Below are 16197 nucleotides of genomic sequence, written 5' to 3'. Positions count from 1 at the left end.
CCTCCACGAAAAGAGAGAGACATTTAGAGGAGCTACTTTGTTCCTAACGAGAATTTTTAGAGCCAAAGGTTCATCATGCTCCACTTGCATCATTAGATGATATACCCCTTTGTCAAGGTACCATTCAATATGATCAACTCTAAAGAAACTTATAAAAAATGCTAGCCTTGAAAATAATGTTGTCCAACAAATAACAATATATCCCCTGCACCTCATTTCAAGAAAAATTCTATGACATCGTCTCCACCCCATCCTACCCTAACCAACGTATCTCCTTAAATGACATAGAGTTATTTTGATATAACTCAAAAGTCCTTCTAAATATATCACACAAAGGACCACTCTAAAACCACAAATCAGGGCAAAAAAAGGAGTATTTTTCTCATTACTCTCCACTATCATCAAGTTGTCATCAAACCAATTTCTAATCCCCATCTCAGCCCCTATTTTAACACCATGGAAGTAATTTTACCACACATACGCCTAACTGTCCCCACTCTTCACATGAACTCACCCAACCTATTCTAAGAAGCTAAAACTTTAAAATGCAAACTCATTGATCCATATTAGCCTCCAAAACCATTCATGTAACAAAGATAAGTTAAAATTCTGCATTATACAAACCCCTAAGCAACAACTATATCGACCAAGACACACCTTATCTCACTTAACCCAATTGACTTTCCTAGCTTCCGCACTCATTCCATACTAAAAATAATAAGGATTCAATAAAATATATTTTACTTAAGTAAGCCTTGAAGAATGAAAGAAATTAAACCAATTGTGGTGGATATTGAAAGAGAATACAAAGATACATTACAAGAACATTGAATTGAATTCGAATGGGTGAAATCGATTTATTTTTATTTTTAATATATAATACATTATGATATTTAATTATTATTTTAATTATTTGTTAAATTTTTTAAGAGATATCAGTTTGAACGTACTATTTTTTCTATCTTCCGGTAAATTTAAAAAGGCGAATCTGACAATATTGTTGGCAAAAGTTAAGTTGTTCCTAGGCAAGTATTTATAACTATCAACTTGATTATTTAATACCATTAAAACGTACATATTTACTCATTTACTTGAACCATTTTATTTGTTTCTTTAGAGATTGGAAAATGATGTTACGAAATTCTTTTCAATCAATAAGATCAAATTCAACGGTTAAATTATGGAGACAAAAAGAACTAAAGAAAATGTATGCTTATTTTGATGAAGAAGATTTTTTTTTCTTTCCACAATCCTTTTAGTAAATACATTTTCTAATAAATGGTAAAATAATTACCTTTATTTTTAGTTGCATGATCTATCCCACATTAGCATGCCAGAAGAATTTTTTTAACCTTACTCTTAGGATCACCATTGAGGAGTTGAAGAACTTGCATGAAATTGAGTGGGGTTGACATAGATCTCCTACCTTTTTCTTCCCCATGTTTGATGGAGGTTTTAGTTTGTGGGTTTCGGTTGGGAACATTAAGAAGGAGGAGGTGTTTGCTTGGAAAAAAAGGGAAACGATTTCTAAAGAGAGGGCAAAGCCATAATGGTAGATTATAAGAGGTAATCATACATCTTATTAAATAGATATATTTTTAAGAATATAGTAATTATTTATAGTTTTTTTTAATATTTTAAGCATAGTTGTACTTTTTCTCAGTATTTTAAGCAGAGTTGGCATGTCCCTGCCGACTCTGTCTCAATTTTAAATATGAAGATAAAGTACTACATAATATCAAAATTCTGAATGAAATCAAACTAAAAAAGTCAAATAATATCTAAAAAAAACTTATTTATGTGTAAAGCCCGCTAAAAAAATTTAAATAAAATGTATCCCGTGTTTGGCACGGGGCGTTACACTAGTATAATACAAAAGCATATATCTAAAGCTTATAGTACACGTGGCATGTTTATTTGCTAATTAGCATTAATTATTTCCAATGAAATGCATCATGTATGCATATCTGATTTGCAGTATCTTCAATTTACACTATCATTTATACATATTGGTCAAAACAAGACGTTTTTTTTTTATATATAAGGAATGATTTTTTTTTTGGATGGTATAAAGAATTATTTTTTTTTGTGGTGGTATAAAGAATGATTTAATGGTGCATAAAAGGAACTAATTGAGTTCATATTATTATTTTCCCTAAAAAAAAAGTTCATATTATTTAGTGCTTCAATTGGTCAAAAAAAAGTTATTTGATGCTTCAAAAAAGTTCATATTTTTTTTTTTGAAAAAAAAAGTTCATATTATTTATCACAAAAAAGGTTAAAACAATTGTGATCGGAATGATTTTTTTTTTCCGAATGAAGTGATAAGAATGAACTTTTTTTTGGTTACAATGAGAATGAACTTTTTTTAGGGAAAAAATCCATTCTTAATTACTCATATATTTTTAATTTATTCATATACTTTCTTATAATGTTGTCATTACTTAAGCATTTTTTTATTTTGTACATGATGTAAAAAAATTATATAAATTATGCTGAAAATTTCACATCTTTACATTAATAGTGGTGATTTGCTTGAATTTTTTTTTCTATAAATGTTGGTTCCCATTTTACCATTATGTCAAAGACTTCACATTTCTTTCAATTTTTTTCTTCTTCGTGTTTTCAACAACTTTAATTTTCATTGTTCTCATTTTTTTCAAAAGCTCCAAAACTAAAAATGGTTTAATTTATGAGATTAATCCTATGTGGTTTGTATTGTTCACATTTGGTTTATTCTTGATGTATTTGTTCATGATAAGGACATGCATTTTTATGCATTTGTAATATTTATATTATTATTATAGAATTTTTTTACTTATAAATACTATATCTATATTTATTAATATCTTTTTGATTTATCAGTATACATAAATTTTCAAATATTAAGTTTGATTTGTGTAATTTGATAGTATTGCTTTGATTTAATCATTTGTTATATTTTATTTTCAAATGTTATGGAAATGCTTAATGGAGTTCTATGCAAGAGTATTATAAAGGAAAAGGTGTTAAGAAAAGAATGATTTGAATTAAACTTGATGGTGATGGGTTAATGATTGATGAAATTTGAAAAAATGTCTTATAACATGTATTTCAAATTTATTTCCTTAATGATCATCCTCATCTCTCTGATATTAGTGCATTATGCTATAGGTTACATAGCATTCTTTCTACTAATACTTCACATACCAGAAAATACAACCTTGATCGACCAACTGAATACATCAACATACATCACGCTTTGTGGCAAAAGTAATGAGAAGATTGGTGTATGAACCTCTTAATAGATAACTCCTTAGAAGTAGAGAATGATCATCAAGAATATGTGGTATTCTCCAATTTAATGGGAACACAAGCAATACTCTTTTATTATAATTTACTATCTTTTTGAAATATAAGAAAGGGTTAATTATGTTTTTGGTCCCTACAAAATGGCGACCTTGTAAGTTTAGTCCTTACTTAATTTTAATAGCATTTTTAATCCCTACAAAAAATTTCTGCACTCAATATTAGTCCTTACTCAATCCAAATTTGTTTAATTTATGCTTAAACTCTTAAGTTTTTCAACAATTTTTTACAGGCGTGTTAAGAACATTATTAAAAGGTCCTCCGGAAAAAATATCGCAAAAATTTGATTTCTACGTCCATATTTTTGTTACTTATATCTTAAACTTTTGTCGCAAAAATTCATATTTAATTTACTTTTGTTGTTTTAAACCGTTCATAGCGTTCTAAACTTGTATAAAAAGAATCGTTAAAAAATTTAAGAGTTTAAGGATAATTAAACAAAATTTATTTTAGTAGGGACTAAAATTATAAGTAAATTTTTTTTTGTAGGGATTAAAAATGCTATTAAAATTAAGTAAGGACTAAACTTACAAGGTTGCAATTATGTAGGGACCAAAAATATAATTAACCCTATAAGAAATCAAGTTTGATTTATTTAAATCTTGATTTTTATTTTAAAGAATGTTATATTTTGATGTAATTGCCGAGGCCAGATTTTTTTTTTTTATGTGGTCATTCTCAGAAATTTGATTCTTTTAGTTTGTAGTTTTAATGTTGCTATTTCAATCTTTCCATTTCAATACAATCCATATTTTTTGGTAAAATGCTCCATTTTTAATACTATTCATTTAATTTTCTTGATGGAACGTAAATACAATTTAATGTAATTGTTTCATTTTAATATTTTAAAACTAAATGGAAATTATCTCCAACAAATCTTCATTTTTAAAATTGTCTGTAGTCAATGTAATTAACATAAATGCAATTAATTCTAATTGATACTCCCTCTGATATCATATTTAAGCAACAAAATAAAATGTGCACCCTTTAAAAAAAAATTATTCTAGCTAGAATGGAAACTTGGGCTCATCTTAAAAATTCACTCGCAATTATAGCTAATTAACAACTTGAGTACCAACACTTAATTGAAACGTGAAGATTTTATGTGAGCATTAATATTGTCAACCTAATTTATTTATATTTACATTAAAGAATAAAAATGTATCCCATAAAAATTCATAGTTTTTCTCACAAATATTAGAAAAATATTGCACATCTCAACTATATTATCAAAATATTAAGAAGCCAACATATATTTGAGAATAAACGTTATAAATGTTATACGCAATGATTTCTATGAAGTTATTTTTAGTTTTCTTTCATTCCATTTTGGTCCATTAAGTTATAAATGTTATACATTTTGGTTTTCTATGAAGTTGATCATTCCATTTTGGTCCATTGGTCTTTTACCAATTTTTAGCCGGGTGATTTTTTTATTTGACTCTGTCAGATGTCATACGTGATTAGGTGCTTACTCAACAAGAAGGAATATATAAAACACTTGACAAACAAAAATGAAAAAGCAACAAAAAAGCAACTTACAAAAGACAAATCATGTAACTTGAGGGACAAAAAATAGTTGATTATGTGTTTTAGCAAATATTAGAAACAAAAGAGAATGAGAATACACCTAAGAGTTAATGCCTACAAACAACCCATTAAAATACTATAACACATTAAAGTATTAAATGAATCTAAAAATGCTTTTTTTTTCTTATAATAAGAATCGAAGGGAGTACAAAACACCACGACATTTAAAAACGTTTAATAAGAACGAAAGCAAATATTAGAAACAAAAGAGAATGAGAATACACCTAAGCGTTAATGCCTACAAACAACCCATTAAAATATTACAACACATTAAAGTATTAAATAAATCTAAAAATGATTTTTTTTTCTTATAATAGGAATTGAAGGGAGTACAAAACACCACGACATTTAAAAACTTTTAATAAGAACGAATTTTGTTAACTCCGACATAACAATCAACATTTTTTTATAGTTTTTTTTTTGAAGAAACTAAAATGGATTAAAATACTGAAAGCCTGAATATTTCAGCACAAGGAGTGCCAAAACCCCAGCGGAAAGAGTCAATTACAAGAATGCCAAACGGCCAAAACAAGAACAAAAAACTACCCTGTTACATAAATATTCCCAAGCACGGTAAAGGGTTCAACCACCATGAATGGTAGGAGAAAACAAAGCTAGGGTGATTCGCTTTCAGCTACCAGTATGATTGAAGCTTAACTTTATCTAATAATTGATTAAAAGAAGCTTCTTTTTGGTGAAAAATTCGAGCGTTCCTTTCAAGCCAGATCACCCACACACAAGATAGCCAAATAAGATTCAGAGCTGAGCGTTTGCTATTAGAGAAGCCGCTAAAGGTACTAAATTGATATAAATGATCTGACATAGTTTTAGGAAACACTAAGTGGTAACCAAGCCAGTGAGAAATACCATACCAAAGCTTGCCAAAAAAATCACAAGAGAGGAATAAGTGTTTTGCATCTTCTATCATGCTGCATCCACCCACACATAACTGCGCATTCGGATGTAAAATGTGTCTTTTGATTAAATTGTCCGTTGTTGGTAACCTATTACGTAACAAGCGCCAAGCGAAGAGGCTGATTTTTAGAGGCACTTCCTTGTTCCAAATTTCAGTCATGTGTGTAACCGCCAAGTTGTTACTGGTGAACGTCAACAGATGATTATAAGCACTTCTGACTTTATAACTGTTGGAGGCATGCAAGTGCCAAATCCACCTGTCAGAGTGAGTAGGCTGCAAAACAATATTTGATAAAATATCACAACATTCCCGCACTTTCTCTTCCTCCCAAGCCAACAAACGGCGTTGCCACTGCCAAGCTTCACCCTCAACCCCCCACCCAAAAGAATACATTTCAGCCACCATTGTCATTTTATTAGTAGCAAGATCAAAAAGGCGGCTGAAACTATTCTTCAAAACTAGCCTGTCAATCCAAGGATCCCACCAAAATAAAGTTTGGGCACCATCTCCTACCTCTCGCCCAATATTATCATCAAACCAACTCCCACCTCCCACACCAGCCCCATTTTTAACATTAATCAAATTATTCCACCAAACTGAGTTAAACCGCCCCTCCTCAGCAATTTTACCTCCTACCTCTCCGTATCTAGCTGATAAGACTCTATACCACAAACTCCTATTTTCAACCCGCATCCGCCAACACCATTTACCAAGTAAAGCCAAATTAAATTCCTGAATCCGTCGAACTCCTAAACCTCCCTCCTCCTTTTTAGAACAAATAGTATCCCAGTTAATCCAAGAAATTTTCCTAACCTCCTCACAACCCCCCCAAAAAAAACAATTAAATATAGATTCAATGGAAGAAATGATACCTGCTGGAGCTTGAACAAGGAAAGAAAGTAGACCAGAAGAGAGGACCAGACAGACTTTAGGAGAACTAAACGGCCACCCAACGAAAGATTTATACTCTTCCAACCCGATAATCTTGACTTAATACGGTCAATCAAAGGTTGCCAAAATTTAAGTTTTCGAGGATCACCACCTATAGGCAGCCCCAGATAAAGGAAGGGTACTCTACCCAATTTACAATTAAGAACAGAGGCTGCCTCTGCCAACCAAGAATCATGAATATTAACACCAACTAACATACTTTTGTGGAAGTTCACCTTAAGACCAGATGTCACCTCAAAGAGAAGAAGCAAAGCTTTCAGAGATCTAATATTGGCCCAGCTTCGCTCCCCAATCAACAAGGTGTCATCAGCAAATTGTAGATGAGTGATGGAGACATTATTCGCGCCAACCTTGTAGCCAGAGAACAGGCCAACCTCTACAAGAGCTTTCATCATGACATTTAGCCCTTCAGCTGCTATTAAAAATAGAAAAGGTGAAAGAGGGTCACCTTGTCTCAACCCCCGTTCAAATTTGAATTCATCTGTTGGGCTCCCATTAACCAGAACAGAAGTTGAGGCCGTAGTGACGCATTCCATAATCCACTTACGCCATAAGGTAGGAAAATTCTTTTTTTTCATGACAGCTTCAAGGTATGACCAGTCAATGGAATCAAAAGCGTTCTCAAAATCAACCTTGAATAAGAGCAAATCTTTTTTCAGGCGCTTAGCATCTTCCACAATCTCATTAGCGATGAGAATACCATCAAGAATTTGTCTACCATGAATAAAAGCTGATTGAGTTTCTGAAATAACACTAGACATAACCCTTCACAATCTATTTGAGAGAACTTTGGAGAGAATTTTGTAAAGACTTCCAACCATAGAGATTGGTCTGAAATCATTCAAGCGCTGCGGGCACTCGATTTTAAAAATTAATGCAATAAAAGTATTGTTGATGCCTTTTGACAGCTTCCCATTCCTATGAAAATCAGATAAGAAGCGCATAATATCATCACGGAGCTCTGGCCAAAAATCCTTAACAAACCCGATATTAACACCATCTGGTCCAGGACTTTTAAAACTATCACAATCCCAGACAGCTTGTTGAACTTCCTCAACTGAAAAAGGTTTGGTTAGCTCACTGCATTGACCAACATTAAGCATATTAAAATTGAGGTTCTCAATGCAAGGTCTTTCAGCAGCCACATATTTAAAGTGAGATGAGAAGTGATTGAAAACCAATCCTCGAATTCCTTCGACGCCCTCAACCATAGTGCCATTAGCAGATAGAGAAAAAATGGAGTTTGCTCGCCGCCTAGAAGACATAATGTTATGGAAGAATTTGGTGTTAGCATCTCCCTTTTTCAACCAAAGTAATCTAGATTTCTGCCATTGCATGCTGGTGTTCATATGAGATAACGAACGAAATTCTGCTGATAGAGAGTGAAGCTCCTCAATTTCCTCTAGTAAAAGATCATCATCCTCCCCTTTAGCATCTAAAAAGGAAATACGATCTTGAACGTTGCTTAAGCGGCCTTCAAGGTTTTGAGTGTGATTCTGATGCCAAGTGTTCAGGCTCCCCTTAATCCGCTTCAACTTCTCTTTAAGAACATAGCCACCCCAACCTTCAATATGATATGATTGTAAATTGGCTCTAACAAATTGCTTGTAACCTGGAAGATCCCCCCAACACTTCAGCATGCGCTGAGGGCGAGGGCCCCAATTTTCTTCATCCATAGACAATAAAATGGGGCAATGATCAGAAAGGCCGCGATTTAAAGCATGTTGCATCATATTGGGCCAAGTAGCGCACCATTCTTCTGACAGAAGAAAGCGATCTAGACGGCTCATAGAGACACCATCCCCTCTAAACCAAGTAAAATTTTTGCCACAAAGAGGAAGATCAAAGAGAATGTTACTATCAATGAACTGATTGAAATGAGAGAAATCTTCAACAAAATTACCAACCACTCTGCTCTTGCGTTCAGCATGAGACCGAATAGCGTTAAAATCACCACAAACACACCAACATGTCTCTCTAAAATTGCCAATAATTGTTCCAAGGTGAGTCCAAACAACTTGCCGCCGAAGGGGGTCACACGGTGCATAGACATTTGCAAGAGAAAAATCGGCCCCATTTTTCACCATTTTACCTTGAATAATAACAACATGAGCCAAGCTCCTAGTAATAACAACATCAACTTTTGTCGAGTCCCAAATGGTTAAAATGCCACCTGAAGCTCCCACAGATGGTCTGTAAGAGAAACCGTAGTTTTGATTACCCCAAAGCGAAGAACAAAGAAAATCATTAATACTTTCCAACTTAATTTCCTGAACACATAAAATCCACGGACGATGAAATTTCACAATCTTTTGAATTTCCTTTCTTTTCTCAAAGCTCCCCAACCCTCTTATATTATAAGAATTGAATTTCATTTTGACCACCAACACGTAAAACAACACACACAAATTAACAACCAACTGAAGAAGCCATAACATTTGCTTGGCTGCCCTCAACACCATCATCAACTAACATTGACTTCCTCTCCAATTTATTAGGTCGAGAGAGAACTTGAAACATATTAGAACAATCACCCTTGAATTGTAATTTGATAGCTTTGCCAATATCTACAATATCTTTGCCACCTCCATTAGATTTATCATGCAAAGGAATCCAATTCTTCCAATCTTCCCCGGATGATGTCGAAGAGGATTTAGCATCCAAACTTTCTTTGTTTTTGCTTCCATAAGAACTAGAGGGGGCTGCTGATTTTTTGTTGAGTTTCTTGAGCATATGAATTAAATTTTGTCGGTCTTTGAGTGTCATTCGAGCAATACGGCAAAGGTTAATAAGAGAAGGATTATGTGGAAGTTTACGCCGCTGATGCATCACCTTTTTCTTCTTTTTATGTGAAAAAACTACTCCAACATCTCCTACATGATGATCTTTAATCCAATCGAAGCTCCAAGGACCCGAAATTGATGTAGATTTTCGAGTGTTGGTACATGAGGCCGCTTTTGTTGGGTAAGTTTTGCTTGCTGCACCAGAACATACACCATTGGCAGCAGCACGACCTTCTAAGTCAATTGGATGCACGGGATCAAGAGGAGTAGATACCTGCTACTGTTGTAAATCAAAAGAAGCCGAGGCATGGCTGTTATGCGCAGCTGAAGGAGCAGCAGAGGGGGCTGCTGTTTGCTTATCAACTGAGTGCTCCCAAAACTCCTTGAGATCATGAACAAGGGCATTAACAATGGGCTCTTCATTATGAAATTCATCAAAGTGTTCCGAGCATTCAGAAACATAATCAGAATTTTCTTCCTCAAAGCAAATGTCACAAGCAAAAACCGCTTCTGTTTCCTCCACAAATTTAATTCTATACTGCTTGTCATCAATCAAAATATTCTCCACCTCATTGATAGCATCAAAACAATTTGTGCTCACTAAAATACGAGCAAAATCGAACCTCTCCAGATTGGTAGTGCAAGGATCAATTTTTAACAATCTTCCAAAAGATGATGATATAAATTCAAGGAATTTAGAATGCCAGACATGTAAGGGAACACCATAAATTCTAAGCCAAATACCTCTTTCAGACACAATATCCTCATCTAATGTGAAACTTGAAGTCAAAAGAGACACATTATCATATTTCCCTTATGCGTGAGGCTCTTTGTGTTTGTGATCTGGCGACATAGTCAAATAAGGTCACACATAGGCACAACATTGTAGAAAAGGTGGGTTGACTGTGATTTCATGGATGGAGATTTAAGTTCCCATCTTTCAATAAAAGAAAAAGAAAATTAGAAAAAGAAAGAATATGAAAAATAAATTGAGCATGAGAGAAATGATAAGGGTAAAAAGTAGTGTGTTTTGTCCATGAAAATATTGAGAATAAAGTGAGTTAGTGGTAATTTTTTGGGTTGGTTGTATAAGTTAGAAATTTATGAGTAATTATTTCACCAATAAAAAAATGTCACAATGATTAAAGATTTCTAATAAACATGTACTACAACTCAGCATAACACATATGTGTTTTTTCATTGTCAGATCACACCAAAGACCAAAAGTGAAAGTATTTGAAATATAGAGGCTGGATAAAAGAATTGCATGAAAGCGAACGACATCCAAAAACTTATATTTAATATTTAATATACAAAAGTATGCAATTAAAAGACTAAAAAGAAGTTCATTATAATGTTCGAAGTTCTGAGAGAGCCTATAATGGGGTTGATCATTGTCATACCCCAATTTTTGACCTAAGGATCCTACATTCATACACCGACACGTGCCCTTCGATCTTGATCGATCGTCTTTGACTTTTCAATAAAAAAATTCGACAGAGAGGTATTTTAAAATACCTCATTTTTTGGTTCCGAGTCGGGTCCTCTTCTCTTTTTTTTTCTTTTTTTTTTATTTTTTAGTCTTTATTTCCATCTTTTATTTTTAATTAATTAAACTTTAGTTTTATTTTTCAATTCAATTCTTTATTTTTATTTTTTTCAGTCACTATTTCCTTTTTCATTTGTCTTTTGCGTGTCAAAGATAGGTCCCAATTTTTTTTTTATTTACTTATTTTTTATTTATTAATTAGGGGATAATGACCAAAAAAATCCAAAACAACACAGCCTGTTCACATCACATGTATAGTATGCGTTTTGCTTTTCATCCCAATCCAGCAACAACTTTGCTTCTTCTCCTCCCCAAGCTACTGATTTCTTGCTTCATTTTACCAAACCCTAAAGTCTCAACCTTACCCTATAAATTAAACCTGCAAAACACACATTAGGGGAGGCCAAAATTCATCACAAAAACACACACAATTTCACCAAACAACACAATTTTATTTTTTCAAAACCTTTGTTTCTTTGCAATTTTCAATTCAGCCGCTACACTTGTTATTACTTTGCTGTGGCTACTTTAATTTATACTCCCATTCATTCAATTTCAATTTACTGTGCACACGTATGCTTCTATTCATTATAATTCCATTGATTCCATGCTAATACATAATATTTTGATTCCGATTCCAATCCTATATTGTTTGCTAGCTGCCGTATTTTGATAATAGTTCTGAACGATATTTTCTTTTCAATAGCAACTTTCAATTGTCCTTTTTATTATTTGCATTCACGTCACTGTTCCTAATTTATTTCACAAGTGATTAGTTCCCTTATTTCAATTTTCGCGTTACTGTTCATAAGCATAGCTTTTCCCTTTATTTTCTTTTCATTAACGTTGCGGCTTTTGCTTCTTAATTCCAATTCATGAATTGAATTTCTGACTTGCTGCAATTAACACTACTGTGCCAATCCATTCAAATTGCTCTGCACATATATAACTGTACTCCTTTTGATTGGATTTCTTTATTTTCAATTTGCTGCTTGTTCACTTTCATTCATATTGGTGCTTGATTTCATTTATATTGCTGATTGTTTCACTAGTCGTGGCCACGTGTTTGTGCTTAGTTATTATTATTTGTTCGTTTAGCCCATTGTTTTGCAGTACGGATCCTTACATAGCAGTTCGCATCGAATTGTTCGAAGGAATTTATACTCAAATAAAGTTTCCAGATTTTCACAGCTCTCTATATTTCCATTCAACCTCAATTGCTTGCAATCGCTATTGCCGTGGCTGGTGGCCCCTTTGCATTTTTTTTTAATTTCTTCATGCATTTTTATTTTCTCTAGCATTTTATTTTTCTTTCCCATGCATATTTTAGGATTAGATTCATTTATTCTGCATTCTGATTACATATTTTTTTTTGTCATTTATTTTATAGGCAAGGATATTAGAATGTAAACTAGGTTTTGGTGTAAATAATTTATTTTCTCTTGTCATTTATTTTCCGCAGACCTTAGCATGTATCATAGGCTTAATGTAATAGTTTTAGGTATGTGTGCGTGCGTAAGTGTGTATGCCTTTATCTCTCTTTCTAGTTTAGGTTAATGGTCTTTGTGGTGATCCAACGTCACTACAAAGTGCCTACGCGTTTTACTTTCCGCTCCGTTAGTTTACCTTTATCCAATTATTCAAAAAGACAACAAAAAACATGCAAATAGTTCAAAATCACAAAAATATTTTCTTAAATAAATCTTGATCCTAAATCAAGTGACCGTCTTTTTTTATTTTCTTTTCTTAATCAAATATCAATCAATTTAACTTATTTTGAGTCTATTTTCTTTAATATTAAAAAACACAAACAAATACTCTTTTGCCACTTTGACTTTCTTCTATTTTAAAACCTTTTTTTCAAAACCAATAAAAACACTCAACCAATCAAACGTCAGTTTTTTCCACGAACTACGTGATTTTGATCCCTCACGGGTACGTAGGCAAAGGACTCGTCCTTCCAAATCAATAAAATGTAGATAATTAGGTCCTCCTTTATTAATCATTTCAAATTCTTTTTTCTTCAAAAAAATAAGCAAGTTATAGCACATTATTTAAATAAAACCAAGAGGTTCCCGTAGAGTACTACGGACATAAAGGGTGCTAGCACCTTCCCTTTATGTAACTAACCCCCGAACCCTAAATCTTTTCAAAATGTGGGGTGTTTGAACTTTTTTACCCTTTTCTTAAAAATAAAATGTTCAGTCGTGAACTAAAAAGTGAGTCAATAAGCTAATCAAATAGCCTTGATCTCCGAAAAATGACGCGACAGAAATGGCGACTTCACTGGGGACCCCCTAAGAGGGTTAAGCCTAACTTGGTTTTGTTTAAAATTTTGTGCTTTAAACTTGCTTAAAAATCCAAAAAAATCAAAAAATAAAAGATGGAAATTACGTGTATATATGTTTTCTTCCTTCTTCTTCTTTCTCCTTTTAAGGTGAGTGGTGAGATAAGTCCTAACCCGGGCTTGAGAGAAATATAAGATAGGAGTGGTAGAATCATAGTGGCATACCGAGAGTGTTCTCGTGTCTTGACACATGTGATATGGCCACACTTAGCGGAGGAGCTTGAAGTGATATTTGTCGGCATGTGTCGTCACGTTTAGACTTTATTACTCTTGAGTTTCCGTTGAACGCTAAGGACCTTTAGTAACCCTTAACCCATCTTGGCCTTTTTAGGACGTAGTGCAGTGGCTAACCGAGTGTTGTCTCGGAATTAGTCGACACGCGATGCTACACTCAAACGAGACCTTCCTACGAACGTTGTTGGACCGGGTGTTGTCTCGGTATCCAATAAAATTCGGAGGGTGTTGGACTTTGGGAACTTGGTAGAACCCTTGTTACAAGTACTTACCATAGTCCTTACCAAAAGACGTTATTACCCTTGACTCCATCATCATGGACCTTGAACCTCATCATGTTTTCACCGTTCTTGTAGCATAAATCATGCATGCATTCATTCATAAACAAACTTTTTTTCTCATTAAATATTGAAGGACTTAGATAAGTTTTTATAAACATCAGAGGTGTGAACCTTGTAAAGAGGAACACCAAGAAATACATTTCCAAAATTCTTGAACTAAACCTTAGTTGTGTTAGAGACTTTCTCCTTGGCTTTGCTTTTGCTCTTAAAAAGGGAACTATTGGTAATATTTCAAATTATCAAATAAAGCAATATTCTCTCTGATGTTTACAATTACTTTGACAAATTCTCCAATAAAATAAAAATTGTCCATTTTTGCATAAGCATATCATGCATCATTTTGCATTTCACAGTTTCAAATCTGAGTCTCACACAAATTTTCTTTTCCATAAAAGGTCAACCCGTTTCAAAAGTGGTCCGACTGTCCTCATCCAAAGCCAACTCACACCTACAACACTCGTGCGAACAAATAGAGAGAACACATCAGTTTGAACAAGAAATCCACGAGCATTCGTGAAGAGGTAACAACACTTCAGGCCGAGTTAGAGAGACTGAGTATCCTAGTGGTTTCATTGGTATCTTCACAGGATCAGTCGCGGTTCCAGCAAGGGCCTGAACGCCAACATCAACAGCAGCCTCAACAACAGGCTCCAAGGATGCAGTTTGACCCAATCCCAATGACATATGAGGAGCTGCTTCCCATTTTGCTCATGAAGAACCTTGTCCAAACTAGAGCGCCTCCTCGGGCGCCTAACAAGTTGCCGGTTTGGTATACATGGAGTGGATAGCCGTAATTGGGTCGTTTTTGATGTTCCTCCTACTACTTATTTGTCCAAATAATGTTTGTTTGTTGCTTTTCGCTTTTCAAAAACATCCTCGTCCCGCCCGAGACGAAGGTGAACTTGTTTAGGGCTTTTTGCTTCATGTATTTTCCATCATTAATAAAAAGGTCGTTTTGATCCCGACTTTGATTTTATTTTGTGCTTATTTTGGAAAAATGGTAATACAAAAAAACCAAAAAATGTAATCATTCTCAAATATCTGCATAATCATAACTTATACTTACTTGTCAAAATCAATAATCAAATCATGCATTAATAAACCCGTTGAACACATTAACCATGTACTCTCTTCCGACTTTGAGTTCCCTGTGTCCGAAGCTGAAGAATGGAAGAATGAAGAGATTCCCGATGAGATCTCTCACATACTGGGGCATCCTAGCCGTCAAAGCTGCAAAGAAAATATCAAGAAGATTGTCCAGAAGTTGGCATTCATTGACAAAGACTGGCTCGAGGTGCTACCATTCGCTTTGCTCAGATATCGTACTTCAGTACACATTTCAACAGGGGCAACCCCCCCTCCTTCCCCAATATGCAACATGGAGGTCGTGCTTCCCGTGGAGGTCGAAGTCCCGTCAATAGGAGTTCTGCTGAAGTCCAAGCTTGATCGAGTTTAAACGCATGACGACCTTGTATGAACATATCAAAAGAAGTTCGAAACAAGCTTCTAACAAAAAGGTTCGTCCCCATGAATTTCAAGAAGCGAACTTTGTACTGCTTTCCAACCAGACTCCAGGGGCATGTGGACGCCTAATTATGAAGACTTGTGTGCAATGACTCTTACAATTATGGATGGTGACAAACTCGCATGTCCTATGAATACCGGTGCAGTCAAGAAATACTCTGTCAAAAAAATGAGCTCGATAGGTCGCAAGCTTGAAAAGGCGACTTAGGCAAAAATGAGCGTCTCGGTGGACTGAAAACCCGAAAGGGCGGTCCATGCAAAAATTAGAGACAAAAAAAAATGATGATGATTATCCTGATAGATTGAAACCTAAAAGGGTGATCTATGCAAAAGTTAAGGATTGTGACAAAGTAACTGCATCCGGTCAGACACGATCCACTTGGGGCATACCTGCTATCAAAGACCTCCGATTCAAAGCATCTGCAGATCAAAGACTCGGAACAGGGGCATTCAAAGTTGTTAGGAAGTATAACAGTTATTGTGTTCAATGTACCTTCCCCTATATTTAACATTTTCCAAAAAAAAAAAAATATATTTCAAAGATCCGTGGAGCCGCGCCATCAGCAGGCCACCATTCAATTCATCAAATTTGAGCATGTGCCCATTTATTTGGA

General features: G+C 34.3%; 1 pseudogene; it reads right to left on the bottom strand.

The window, feature by feature from the left end:
• Positions 1–5488: 5488 nt before the first annotated feature.
• On the bottom strand, positions 5489–14743 carry LOC146927570 (uncharacterized; annotated as a pseudogene).
• Positions 14744–16197: the final 1454 nt, after the last annotated feature.

This window comes from Medicago sativa, chromosome 4 (genome assembly GCF_051527215.1).
Source record: "Medicago sativa cultivar Bolivia chromosome 4, Bolivia_mono, whole genome shotgun sequence".
Lineage (NCBI taxonomy): Eukaryota > Viridiplantae > Streptophyta > Magnoliopsida > Fabales > Fabaceae > Medicago > Medicago sativa.
The sequence above is the reverse complement of the archived record's forward strand: the minus strand, read 5'-3'. Positions and strand labels throughout refer to the sequence as shown.